The 13,579-nt window shown below is 33.9% G+C and overlaps 1 long non-coding RNA gene across 1 annotated transcript; it reads left to right on the forward strand.

The window, feature by feature from the left end:
• The first annotated feature begins 12,886 nt into the window (after window positions 1-12,886).
• LOC128558401 (uncharacterized) lies at window positions 12,887-13,308 on the forward strand. Its single transcript, XR_008371577.1, has 2 exons — window positions 12,887-13,025; window positions 13,112-13,308. It is a non-coding gene; the product is annotated as an uncharacterized LOC128558401 (long non-coding RNA).
• Window positions 13,309-13,579: the final 271 nt, after the last annotated feature.

The following is a 13,579-nucleotide window of genomic DNA, read 5'->3' on the forward strand; positions in this document are numbered from 1 at the left end:
CGTCTGTTGAGGCCTATAATGATTGTTTCAATCTCATATACATGTACTTTCATCACGATTATTCACTGTTGCATTCGCCTTCGTTATACTGTAGTAATCGCTATTTTATTTACATCTGTTACATATATTGTAGTAAATAAATAAATATATATCTTGGATATTGATGTGCAGTTTGTAGTGTCCCGCCAGTCCAAAAAGACCCACGTCCACACAATCAACTATAAATTTGTTGACACGTTATAAGGCTGAGGCCATATCCACCAATGAGGGTGTTATGGGAAAACATTAGCTCTACCGGCTGGAAGCAGACGTGACATACTCTAAGCTGTTAACTGTTTATAGCTGCTTTATAGACTCTAATCATGTTATTGAAAGGCGATTTATCAAAATAACCTTCTCTATGTAACCGCGCAGAACTAAATCAGGAATAGACTGTCTCACAACTATTTCGAATTTATCCGCTGTACAGCGGAATAATTTACAACTTCCTATGTCATTTTTGGCACAGACCGGAAAATTTGGTCTGCACTATCTACACCAGTTTGAGGCAGCCGTGGACTTGATTACAAACTTACAAGTTTTCATGCCCAGTAAAGATAGCTGAACATACTTTGAATATATACCAATGGCGCAGTAATTTAGTAGGAATAACTATCGGCTGCATGCCTTTACTTCAAATCGTTTTACTCTACAGAGGGTTTGAATGCATAACTGCATATATCACCAAATCGCAGTATCATATTGATGATACAGTTAGCCGAATCAAATCCTATACTACTGATAAGACACGAATAAAAAAATAGTTTGTCTTACATGTGAAATCAAACAATTTATCTCTTGTGAACTCCCAGTTTTTCATTTCAGCTATTGCTTCTAGTTTTTAGGTGAATACATTAAAATAAAATCCGTGTCTGACATTCGCTTCTTTAACATAACGCTGCCTATTCAAGCGACATAAAAAGAGTACAAAATTTGCTTTGTCTTAATCAACCTAATTTACTTAAGGACGTATGCTAGAATTTGGTGCGAACATTTTATCCAATAACAGAATTTCTTCAAACTTTGGATATTGAAGGACAATCATCTAAGAAACAAAATAATGCAATAAAAATCATAGGTCACCGGTATCGAAAAAGAGTTATCTGCCCTTGAAAACGGCATTTCCCCCCAAAAAAAATCATAGGTCACCGGTATCGAAAAAGAGTTATCTTCCCTTGAAAACGGCATTTCCCCCCAAAATGACGTTTTCAAGGGCAGATAACTCTTTTTCGATACCGGTGACCTATGATTTTTATTGCATATTTTTATTTCTTAGATGATTGTCCTTCAATATCCAAAGTGGGCAGTCATTTTACTTCAAAAATAAATAATAACGCGCGATTATCATTTGGTGGAACGTTTTATTTTCACTTTCAGATAAAAACAATCCGTTTTTGTCTGACACTTTATAAGACAGTTGCGTTTTAATTATAAACATAAAATGGTACTAGTAAGATGGAAAATTCTTCTGAAGTATCAGACAATTTCAGATCTATGATATCATGATGCGAAAAGTTTCCTGTTAGTCGTATGGGATAACGCAATTCTCTACATGCATGGACCCAGAGCCTGACAGAGGGGCATTGTGGGTCAACCCCCCTTTGATTCTTAGATTCTACAAAGAAAATCGGTCTTGAAACTCGGTGTGAACCCTCCTCCACCCACTGAAATGGGTGTCCCCCCGCCCCCACCCAACTGAAATTCTTGGCACGATTATATTTTTCTGTCTGAGAGTTTGGCATTATACAGTGTCATGATGCCAAAACGTATGATATCACGAGGGTATCTTATATTTGTTTCAATTCGCTTGTTAAATGTATTCATAACGTGTGTACATTGGCTCATGTTATCAACATATCTTTCAAAAGGCTAAATTTTCATCATGTACATTGTTTATGAGTATCTACAAGTAAAACGCGTCTTTTAAGGAATTTGATGTACAAAGTACCAATTCAAAGTGAAAAAGGCTTTAAGAAAAACTATAAAATACTAGTCCACAGCATGACGAATGAATCTGTCCTTTATATTCTATGGGAATGCCTTTTGTGTTTGCTTTGTCGCATATATTTAACTTAATTTCAAAGTATTTCGACAAATGGATTTGTAATAGTTGGTGTTTCATGTTTTTGTTTGAAAAATATTTCCTTCATACGTTAACCTCGCAAATGACGTTGAAGGGGAAGGTGAAATCTCAAACTCTCTAATAAAACAAGCATCCGTCCGTGATGTTACAAACATACACACAAAATGAAATGAGTTTTAAAGAGGATTTGAAATACTTTCCGTTGGATATAATATAGTGCCGTGCCACTGCATTTAACACTTATTTTGATTGGTTATAAAATACTGACAGTGCATTTAAATATTAAATTAAATGTTATTCGAGATAATATATTTTGACATATGCGGTAGACTTAGTCATACAATTTATGACCTTATTTCGTGTCGTGTTCTTGCGATCGTTATATCATGACATTTAAATGCAACATCGTAATAATTATTTATGTCTCCCATTGGTAAGTATATATTTGTCGTGAATTCCATGCTCTTGTTTACTGTCTGTTATGTTTATTTCCTTGATGAATAAACAATAATCACTTTGTCAGTTTTAAACAAACAAAGATCATGACATATTGTATCGTAATAAAAACAATCAGTTTGATTTGCTTGGGTATCTGATAGACCGACGTTACGACAAACGAATTTGTAGTTGAATGAAGAGAACGTTTGATGTTAAGCAGTATATCATCAAAACACAAAAATATTTGATAAACAATCAGCATCTTTACCATCAGACTATCTGACTTAATATATGTTCTTCTGTACCGTCCGATACGATTGATACTTAAAATATTTTGAAAATGTCGTAAAAAATGAATGCCATTTGTAAAAAAAAAATAAACAACTGCTGAAAACTACGTTCCATTTAGTTATGCGAAATTTCAGCACTGGGACATTATTGCAAATGCTTTAAAATGAAGATAATTATGTAACAGATTTTTGAAAATGGCGAGATTTTGAAGGCATTAAACTGTCCGGAAGTGCGACTCTTTTATGCAGTCCTTTTGCCGGAATTCAATATATATATCGGTATGGCTTTTGTTGAGTAATAGACATGTTTCAAAATTCATGTGAAACATTTCTTTACTTCTCTGATTTGGTGTTTTATGATTTGTTTTCTCACAATGTAAAGCTAAGCGTTAAGGTAGAGAGAGAGAGAGAGAGAGAGAGAGAGAGAGAGAGAGGGAGAGAGAGACAAACAAATTTAGACACAGGTAAGATAATAAATAATTTAATGATAGAAAAATGATTTTGGCATAATTGTGTAAAGATTGTTAAATTATTCATCCATATATCCTTCTATCTAAAAGTTTAGAACATAAGCGTACATGTTGTAGCTATATAATTATGCTGTTTTCCTTGTACAGGTAATTGATTTTCTCAAACATAACCAAACGTTTGCACTCAGTATGTTTTTGATTTATTTTACTAAAATCCTCCAGTAATGTATACAGAATATAAAGCTTTTTAAAGGCAATTATAAGATTTTTTTTGAACAAGCACAACTTAAACATATTTGTTTAATAAGAAAGAATACTTCCCTGATTTACGATATATGCTGATGATGCTGGAAACAGATTGTTTGACAGAGAATTCTATCTCCCCCTATTTTGAGATATAATTCCTGTTATGAAATGAATAACATTATCTCAAATACCACTTGGAATGTCATTCTAGAAACTTTAATCAATTACCTTTCTTTAACATTTCAGCTTTAGTTTCTAGAAAATTTATTGATGATAGACAGGTTTTGTAATTTTAATAAGTTGTATGAATTTAATTTGATATATATCACATAGCAATACATTTAAGCCTAGGAGACAGTAGAGTCAGTAGAGAAAGTGTAATGAAGATTGATATACTGTTAGCGTTCGACTCGGTTTTTTTATCTTTTCTTAGAATTGTTTTAAACAGGCGTTTAAAGTATGCCTTGGAATTCATGAAGCGTGTTCTGAAGAAACACGGAAAGTACTCTCATTTCTTTACATATCATGAAAAATCTATTAAACTGTTATTTGTTAGTGTATTGCCATCATCCGGCCATTTTTTTCTCTTCTCCCATATTGCAATTACGAAAATATTATTAGTCGTTTATTTAAAAATAGTTCTGCAAACCTACAATTTTTTGAAATGAGTACATATCTATTTAATATGAGCTTCAAGCAACGTTAAATTATGAAAGTGATTTTAATCAACAAAATGTTTGACAAACGTGTTTTTGATGGAGCAGAGATATGTGATCATACAAAAAACAGGAATTTATCACACAAGTCGTCTTTACTGATAAAGTCTCCTTTTACGGTTTATTCTCGTGAAGTGCGCATTGGAAATACAGAACAATATTGCACATTTATTAATCCTACCTATCAGGTACTAGTATTACAACACCTGTTCATAAATGTGACATTCTAATAGAAGCAAAAACCGTAGTTTCTTCTCTATAATATACTCAGCGATATTTCATTTTATTATCAGCATATTAAAAGTTAATTGTTCACCATAAGTAATATGATATAATCATGTGAAACAGTCATTTAAGGGTAAATCAAACACATACGGATATATCCTGATGATATTGTGTCTAAAATCCTTTTCGTTTTCCACTCAGTTGTATAATTGCTAGGAAAGTAAACTAATAGATATCACTGCTTGTAAATACTTGCCTAAGGCAAGAGTTGTCATTCCTTGTAGTCACAGCTTTAAATTAAATATTATAACTTCAGTTATTGAAATAAACTAAACTTTCATAAATATCACAGTTGTAAAATCATTTTTGGTAATTTTAAGCATTTAGAAATACATTCCAAGACCTTTTTAAATATCCTTTTATCTTAAAAAATTAGACCCTATCTTTATCCTGTCCTATCTTTCGAATACAGATGTCTATTTTAACATGGGTACAGTGAAGGCGGTTGTGAATTGAAAATATCTTCATAATGTTTGCGGTGAGCATTGGGTATACAATGCTCGCAGTTTGTTTGCACATTTTCCTATTTAAAGACCTTCCCCTCAAATATGCGCTTAACACCAAACCCCCTGCTTTTAATATTTTGCGATTTTCCCTGACATAAAAAATAAATATAGAGGATTTTCGTACCAGAAAAACTATACTTCTGAACTCTTATCATTTAAGGAATTATTTATTTTACCCTTCCAATCATTACAGGGAGAAGGATCATTGCATGTAATGATGCAGTTAAATTCATTTGAAATACAAGAAGTGTCTACCTTATAGGTCTCGTCCATATTTCAAAGACAGTACAAAAGACTGCTCGTTCCATACATGCTTTTATCTACCGGAAAATGAGTTATTTACATGTGATGCATCAATCAACATTAAAGACTGACACGGGTGTGTGTGTCTATGCCGTTGTTATGCTATGCAAGACGAAACGTGAAAACGTGAGCATTGGTGAAGTTTAAAATGCAACAAAAATCTTTACAAATATATTTGTGGCCAGTTTGTCTTAATTCTTATCTAAAAATGATTTTGGTTAGGACTAGTTGACATTCATGATCTGTCCTTCCACATCTTGAACCTTTCTTTGATAACCATTTTGTTTGAAATTCTGATCACTTGAACGTATCGAAAACAAAATCGCAAAAACATTTACATATTATTTATATTCAATATTCAGTTACTAAAAAAATAAAAACAAAGATGGAATAGGAAGAGCAAGGAACACAGCTTCCTTCCCAGACCACAGCCTTCCCAAATAAAACCTATCAGCAGTGGATCGGAAGGATGTGCAGACGACAGACATAATTATTCAGCAGTGTATGTTTATAGATGTAGCAGCAGTTTATGTTTAGATGTGTAGCAGCAGTGTATGTTTAGATGTGTAGCAGCAGTGTATGTTTAGATTTGTAGCAACAGTGTATGTTTAGATTTGTAGCAGCAGTGTATGTTTAGATGTGTAGCAACCGTGTATGTTTAGATTTGTAGCAGCAGTGTATGTTTATATATGTAGCAGCAGTGTATGTTTATATATGTAGCAACCGTGTATGTTTAGATTTGTAGCAGCAGTGTATGTTTAGATGTGTAGCAGCAGTGTATGTTTAGATTTGTAGCAGCAGTGTATGTTTAGATTTGTAGCAGCAGTGTATGTTTAGATGTGTAGCAGCAGTGTATGTTTAGATTTGAAGCAGCAGTGTATGTTTAGATGTGTAGCAACCGTGTATGTTTAGATTTGATGCAGCAGTGTATGTTTAGATGTGTAGCAACCGTGTATGTTTAGATTTGTAGCAGCAGTGTATGTTTAGATGTGTAGCAACCGTGTATGTTTAGATTTGTAGCAGCAGTGTATGTTTATATATGTAGCAACCGTGTATGCTTAGATTTGTAGCAGCAGTGTATGTTTAGATGTGTAGCAGCAGTGTATGTTTAGATTTGTAGCAGCAGTGTTTGTCTAGATTTGTAGCAGCAGTGTATGTTTATATATGTAGCAGCAGTATATGTTTATATATGTAGCAGCAGTGTATGTTTAGATGTGTAACAGCAGTGTATGTTTAGATGTGTAGCAGCAGTGTATGTTTAGATGTGTAGCAACCGTGTATGTTTAGATGTGTAGCAGCAGTGTATGTTTAGATTTGTAGCAGCAGTGTATGTTTACATGTGTAGCAGCAGTGTATGTTTACATGTGTAGCAGCAGTGTATGTTTACATGTGCAAACGACAGCCATGTATGGATGTATACACGATAAGTATTTAGACTACTATTTCATCCTCTGCAAACATTTTAAGTTCTCTTTATCATTACCGCTCGAAACTGAAACATTGTCTTTTATATATTACGAAAGTGTATCCTTTGAAACTACAATCCCAGAATAAATATCAAAAAGATCTGTTATAATACCGTCAACAGAAACAAGCGTAGTGAAAATTACAAGGGACAGTTACTTATATTGACAGCATGTTCTGCGGTGACGCCCATTATTGCCTTGGGGTGAAGCCCGCTAAGGTACCGACCTTTAAAATGTTATTTTACCCTAAGCCTCTGGTGGCAAGTGATTCTACCTTTACGACCAGTGCAATCCAAGATCAGCTTGCACATGCGTGCAGTCTGATCATGGTCTGCACTGTTCGCCATTCTGTCAGTATATTTTTTGGTAGGCACCCCTTTTAACAGTTAATGGTACTGTTTAAATTGAAAGATGGACAAGTTCATTATAGAAATTTAGCATGGTAAGGGTTAAAGTACACGAATCTTAATGATATTCTTGTCTTTTCCAAATCAATTAACTTATTTATACTGATTTTGTTGAAAATACTTCAACATTTTTCATTTTGCAGGAAGAAGATATGTGAGATTAGCTAATATAAAAGTACGAAGGAAAAAATCATTAGTTGACACATTTCCTGTGCAAATATTGAAACAGGTTGTCAACCTTTGTCTTTATTGAAACTATCATATTGAATTACTTTCTGTATTTGTATCACGGCAATGTTTATCATCTAAATTTACAGCAAGTATTTTGCAGACAAACGAGACTTATGTATAGGATAGACATCTCAAATACCTTATCTATAGGACTTTGACCGTGTAATAGCTTTGCTTCTATTCTCATAACTCGAAACTACCCCGAGCGTTCTACAGTTAATAGGTTTCTCCTTTTGTCTACAATTTTCAGTAAAGAAAATGTTATTTATTTGATTGATTCATGTTCAATAACTGCTTACTTGTCAGTACATGGTGTCAAGTTCTGAACTGAATAATTATCGAAATACGGGATAAACTGAATGGTGACATTCAAGCTCTAAGTTAATATGTCCTCACTGCTGATAAGATTAACACATCAATAATATTTACGTCATACGATAAGGTCATCCGATGTTATTTACAAAGTTACGGCATCAGAACTTGTCAGAAATGGTTGGGCGACCTATCATTTTCCCCATCTTTTTTTTTCCATACGATAGTCTAAGATCGATTTGCAGGTGTGATGGAAAACTAAGAACAAAGGAAACTAAATATAGTAGGGATTTTGTCGTAAGAAGAAAATGCTTTTTAGTTAGTGGAGATATGAGGGGACGGACAGATAGATGGAAGGACTCGGAGATCTATTCACAGTGTTTCCATATTTTCCTATTCAACCTCAAATTTAGAAATAACAAAATATTTTCAAGAAAGACAAAAAAATCACTAGAAAGCCAGAAGAATCAAACCTAATTTGTATGAAATATGTGGAAGTATAATAAGGAGATATTTGTGTCAATATGGTATCATGAATTATAAAACTTAGTTAAAATTATTGGAATTATGATCACAAAGATAAGACCCGTTTCGCCCCTTGCCATTTCCTTCCCCTTTCTTAATATTTAGCTTAATAAGTACTTGGATGTTTGAAGCGACCCGTCTGAAATATTTTTCTATTACAGCTTCTTTTTGTTGTATGCCTACTAAGTAAATGCGTGGCTCTGGGCCTGTGTTATTGGTGCTGCGTGCTTCCGAGAAATCTACCCTTACCTATTATTTTTTGTAGTTAGTAAACTAAGAAACTAACTTGTTGTGAATCTCAAGCCGATTTTAGTTTTGAAAAAAGGAATCAATAGCTAGGTACAAAAGAACCTTTATTTTATCAAATCTTATGAAACCTATACTATTTAGATGACGCTATTGTGTTGGAAGGCTTTTTTGAAGTTTTCGCTTAGTTGTGATATATAAAAGCAGACATTAGCTGCACGTGAAATCCCCCATGTGCGGAATGTAAACAAAACAATTATGGAATGAACAGTTCGAGTTTTCTTGGAAAGTTTTTACCTTTCGTTGCTGAACTTCCACAGAGCTCTGGCTTGCAGGACAGCGTTATGAAAACAATCGCGACTTCATTGTGAAGAACGTCACGAGACGCATAGTGACACGTTGTCGGATACTACTAGCCCACGGATACTACTTCGATACCATAAACTTGCAGGAAAGCTTTAATGAGGTTCTCCTCGAAGCCAATGTCGGGGAGATCGCGAAAACTCTAGTGATGTTCGTCACGCCATGCTTAAAACCACAGACATTATACGCATTTTTACTCTGTAATTTTAAACAGTCAGTAAAGAAAGAACAATTCTTTCTATAATGACACTTATCATGTTTAAGATATAAATTGTGGTATCTTTATTACCTCCCTATAGGAACTCTGTTTTGTTTCAGGTGCCGATACTAAGTTACAGGTGAAGGATATTCCAATATAAATTACGTTTTTACAGCAAGAGAGTCATTCTATACCCTCGGTAAAAAGAAAACAAAAACAAGATTTTCCAGGCTATGGAAATTCTCAAAAATGAAACCTGATACATTATTTTATTTGTCCGTTTGTCCGCCCCGTACGTCTACCTGTCGGCCTACCAGTCAATCGTTCTCATAAGTTAGGTCTTGTAAGAACATTTTTTAATAACAAAACAGTAATGTCAATTCTGTAATGTCTTGGATTCAGTCCATTTGATTTAATGTTTGGACAGTCTGTAGGCGTTATCTTAAAAGAGATATTCATATTTGAAGATGACACGTCTTTTAATTTACTTCAGATGTCAGGTTTTATAGTCAAGATGTCAAATGTTTCAGAGATAACAGTCAAAGATGTTTTATGTTGTTTTTCTTCCAGAGCGCCGCTTTGACATTTGACGTAGTCATCTTTTTTTTATTTCCTTCCTTTATGGCACAAACACATGTGCAATACTAATATAATTGTTTTTCTTACAAAGAAATTATTCTTAACAGCTCTTCTGGCAGCTGTTTCATCTGTTTACAATAAAATTTAAAGCCTCATGGAACTTCAACCTGAGTCGGACAAAAATATTAAAAAGACATGAAATGGAGAGTAACTTAATTTTTTATATGAGAGACCAATTGGCATTAAATCTAGCGTTTACGTAACACAAAAAAAACAACATTTATAATCTATATCAGTCCTTATATTAGTCTTACGTGTGTTTGGCTGAAACGCTGGAAATATTAGCGGGAATTCTTCTTGTTCTTTGCCGACTAGTAACAATTCTGTAGCTCGATAAAAACATATTGAAGGAAAGCAGTCATTGGATTTTCGGAAATGTCGTTACAGTGTTATACAATGAGACTTTCTTAGACATGACAAATTGGAACTGATATGCAAAATATTAGCACACATAGTATGTACCTGTACAAATTCGCACACATGCCAAGTGATGATTATCTATTTTACAATAGGAAAGCTTATCCAAAAAGAGTACTAGAAATAATTATCTACAAGAAATATTGGAAAGAAAATACTTTACGTAGAACACAGGAAAGGAATATTAACTGGTAAAATGTTATGTTAGAAATACAACACTGTCTTACGTCGCAGTCAAAGATAGCTGACATGATGAAATTTGCTTAAATAAAATCGAAATTATACTGCACTTTGGCAGATAATGCTTACGTGTTTCTTTTTTTCTTCAAATATGCTGTTCATTTAAATATACTTTCCACTTTTATCATGGAATCCACACCATTACATTCAAGATAGATAAGATAGATAATTCAGAGAAATAATCCCCAGGTCGCCCAATACGATAAAAATGAAAATGTTGCAAGCTCGATTGAATTAAGCCTGTTCATGAACGGAAGAAGAACAGATGCAAATAAGTAAAACGTCATTGAATCAGTGTCTAGATAGGATATTACTGTATGAATACCCATTTATAACGGAAATTACCAAATATTATCCTACACACGCCAAATGTTATTAGATTGGCATTTCATTATGGGAGAACTGTTGACATGACTGATTGTTAGATGTAAATCAGATAAAGCACGAAATAATATTTCTCAGATTTTAATGTAACTAAAGAAACGAAAGGACAAATATGACCGAGATTGAAAAAGCGAAAGGGAAGAGAGAGATGAACAAATACAAATAGAACAGAAAAAGTGGAAATCCCCAGGACGCCCATAAAATGAAAATGTTGCAAGCTCGGCTGGATTAAGCCTGCTCATAAACGGAAGTAGAAGAGATAAATATTTATAAGTTAAGTGCCGTTGTATCAATGCGTAATAGGATATTATTGAATAAATCAATAATGAAAATTAGCACAGATTTTCCTACTCACTACAGGTGTTATTAGATTTACATTTCATTATGTGAGAACTGTTAACATGATTGTAGTCTTCTCTGACCTCAAGCTTTGAATAGCTGAATGCTAGATGTAATCATATAAAGCACAAAATAATATTTCTCAGATTTATCAATGTGATTAAAGAATCAAAAGAACAAATATGAGCGAAATTAATAGAGAGAGAGAGAGAGAGAGAGAGAGAGAGAGAGATCTGCATGACTTGAAACTATTTTAAGCACAGTACATGATCACACTGCGAAAAAAGGGTCAATATACGGGAGTGTACGGTCCCGTATATTTCGAAAATACGGGAGTATACGGGGTGTATATTACAAATATACGGACCTAGTATACAATCCCGTATTCGGAACATCTAGTATACGGGAAGTCCGTATATTTGTCATGCATATACGGGATCCCGTATACGCCGAATATACATACATGTATATTTCCCGTATATGTTAAATATACGAGTTTTCAAAAAAAAAAACAATTAGAAATGGTGTTTATTAGTGTTCTGCTTTAACATAGATTTTATTTCCATGTATTAGAAGGGTCTTTGAAATTTATCCCGTATACTTGTCGTATTTTAGAATATACGGAACACGTATACGAGCCTGTATATTCCGGATATACGTAGTATACGGAGCCCGTATTTTTGACATATTCGGACTGCAACTGCATCTAATATACGGGACATATACGGACCTGTATTTTCAAATATACGGGCATCGGATTTTTTCCGTATACGCATGATATACTAAGTATACGGATCCCGTACTTTTGACATATACGGGGCATATATGGAACTGTATTTTTTGATATACGGGCTACGGACTTGTCCCGTATATGCAAGGTATACGTAATATACGGATCCCGTACATGTGGCATATACGGAATTTATTTGCATCTGATATACGGGAATATACGGAACTGTATTTTGTTGATATACGGGCCAGGGTTTTTCCCGTATATGCAAGATATACGTAGGATACAGATCCCGTATTTGTGTCACATACAGACTGAATTGCTTTTCGTATACGGGAAATACACGGAACAGTATTGTTAAAATATACGTTGGCCAGATTTTTCCCGTATATGCACTTTCCCGTATTTTTATTTTATTAGAACTAATCTGGTAGATGGGGCACACACTGAAAGATGACATAGAATGAAGGTTAAACAAACCTTTAGCAGAATACGGTATGTTAGGAAAAATCAAGACAAAGACAGGGTATGAGAAAAACATTATATCAATGGAGACAAGTCAGATTAAATTAACATTATATATAACATAAATACTTTAAAAAAAAACAGTTGTTTTTTTCTCGTACGATTATGATTATGCGTTATTTTTATTTTTTGTCCTAATGAAATAAGCAGAAAATGTAATTCTTGCATACCAGACGGGATTTCCGGTATTTTTACCGGTGCTGGAAAAATCCATCTTACACCCCGGAGTGTAAGATGACTCTCGTGCTTTAAATGACGTATTACGAACTACATATATGGAGATGATTCATGTAGTTTTATTTTCTTTCAAAAACGAAATAAAAATCCAATACCTTGACAGTTCCTCTTGGTTCCTGATAATATATTTCTCGATTCAAAGGACGTTATTTTATCAAAAGTTCATAACGTTACGCTGCAACTGATAAAACAAAATCGGAACTAAACATTGTTATTTGTCTATGAAACGTAATGACAGCTTTCCTGTTTACGGACGTTGCTTTCCCGCGCTTTGTTTAATTACGCTGCTATAAGAAATTGTTCTATAAAGAAGCCATTCGATTGATTTTATTATTATTATTATTTCTTGATGTCGGTATGCAAGAAAAAGATTCTGTCACTGGTTATAGGTGCAGATGGGAATATCCGGCTAAATAGTTACCCTCGAAGCCGGAAATTCCCATCTGCACCTACAACCAGTGAAAGAATCTTATAGCAATCAATAACAATATGCATTTTAGATGTTCGTTTCTAATTGAAAAAAACTAACAATTCGCACATTTAAATATGTGCCGCACCGTTAACGCAACAAATCAGTATAGTAACACTTCTTTATTACTGTTTATAATTTTTTCGTTATTCCAGTGAATGTTGATTTCCACTACAGGCTTTTCGATTTGCCGTCTGCTAAAAGAGCAGTACATCCTTTCTAATGTCTGAAGATGTATTCAAATTTAGCGCTTTGAAAAGATGCATGATGCATTCTGTGTTGGAATTCAATATGTAAGCAGGTTACAAATGATGCACCCCATGGAAATATTCAGTTTCATGATCTCAATAAATGTAAGCTTTTATCTGTTGAGGTACGAATGTCACTGAGTACGATGGCTCATCCGGGCTGTCTGTCAGCATCTATTGACCAAACTTCTCACATAAGCGTATTCTCTATCATGGAAACAAATCG

The sequence above is a fragment of the Mercenaria mercenaria genome, chromosome 7, assembly GCF_021730395.1.
Source record: "Mercenaria mercenaria strain notata chromosome 7, MADL_Memer_1, whole genome shotgun sequence".
In the NCBI taxonomy this organism is placed as follows: domain Eukaryota; kingdom Metazoa; phylum Mollusca; class Bivalvia; order Venerida; family Veneridae; genus Mercenaria; species Mercenaria mercenaria.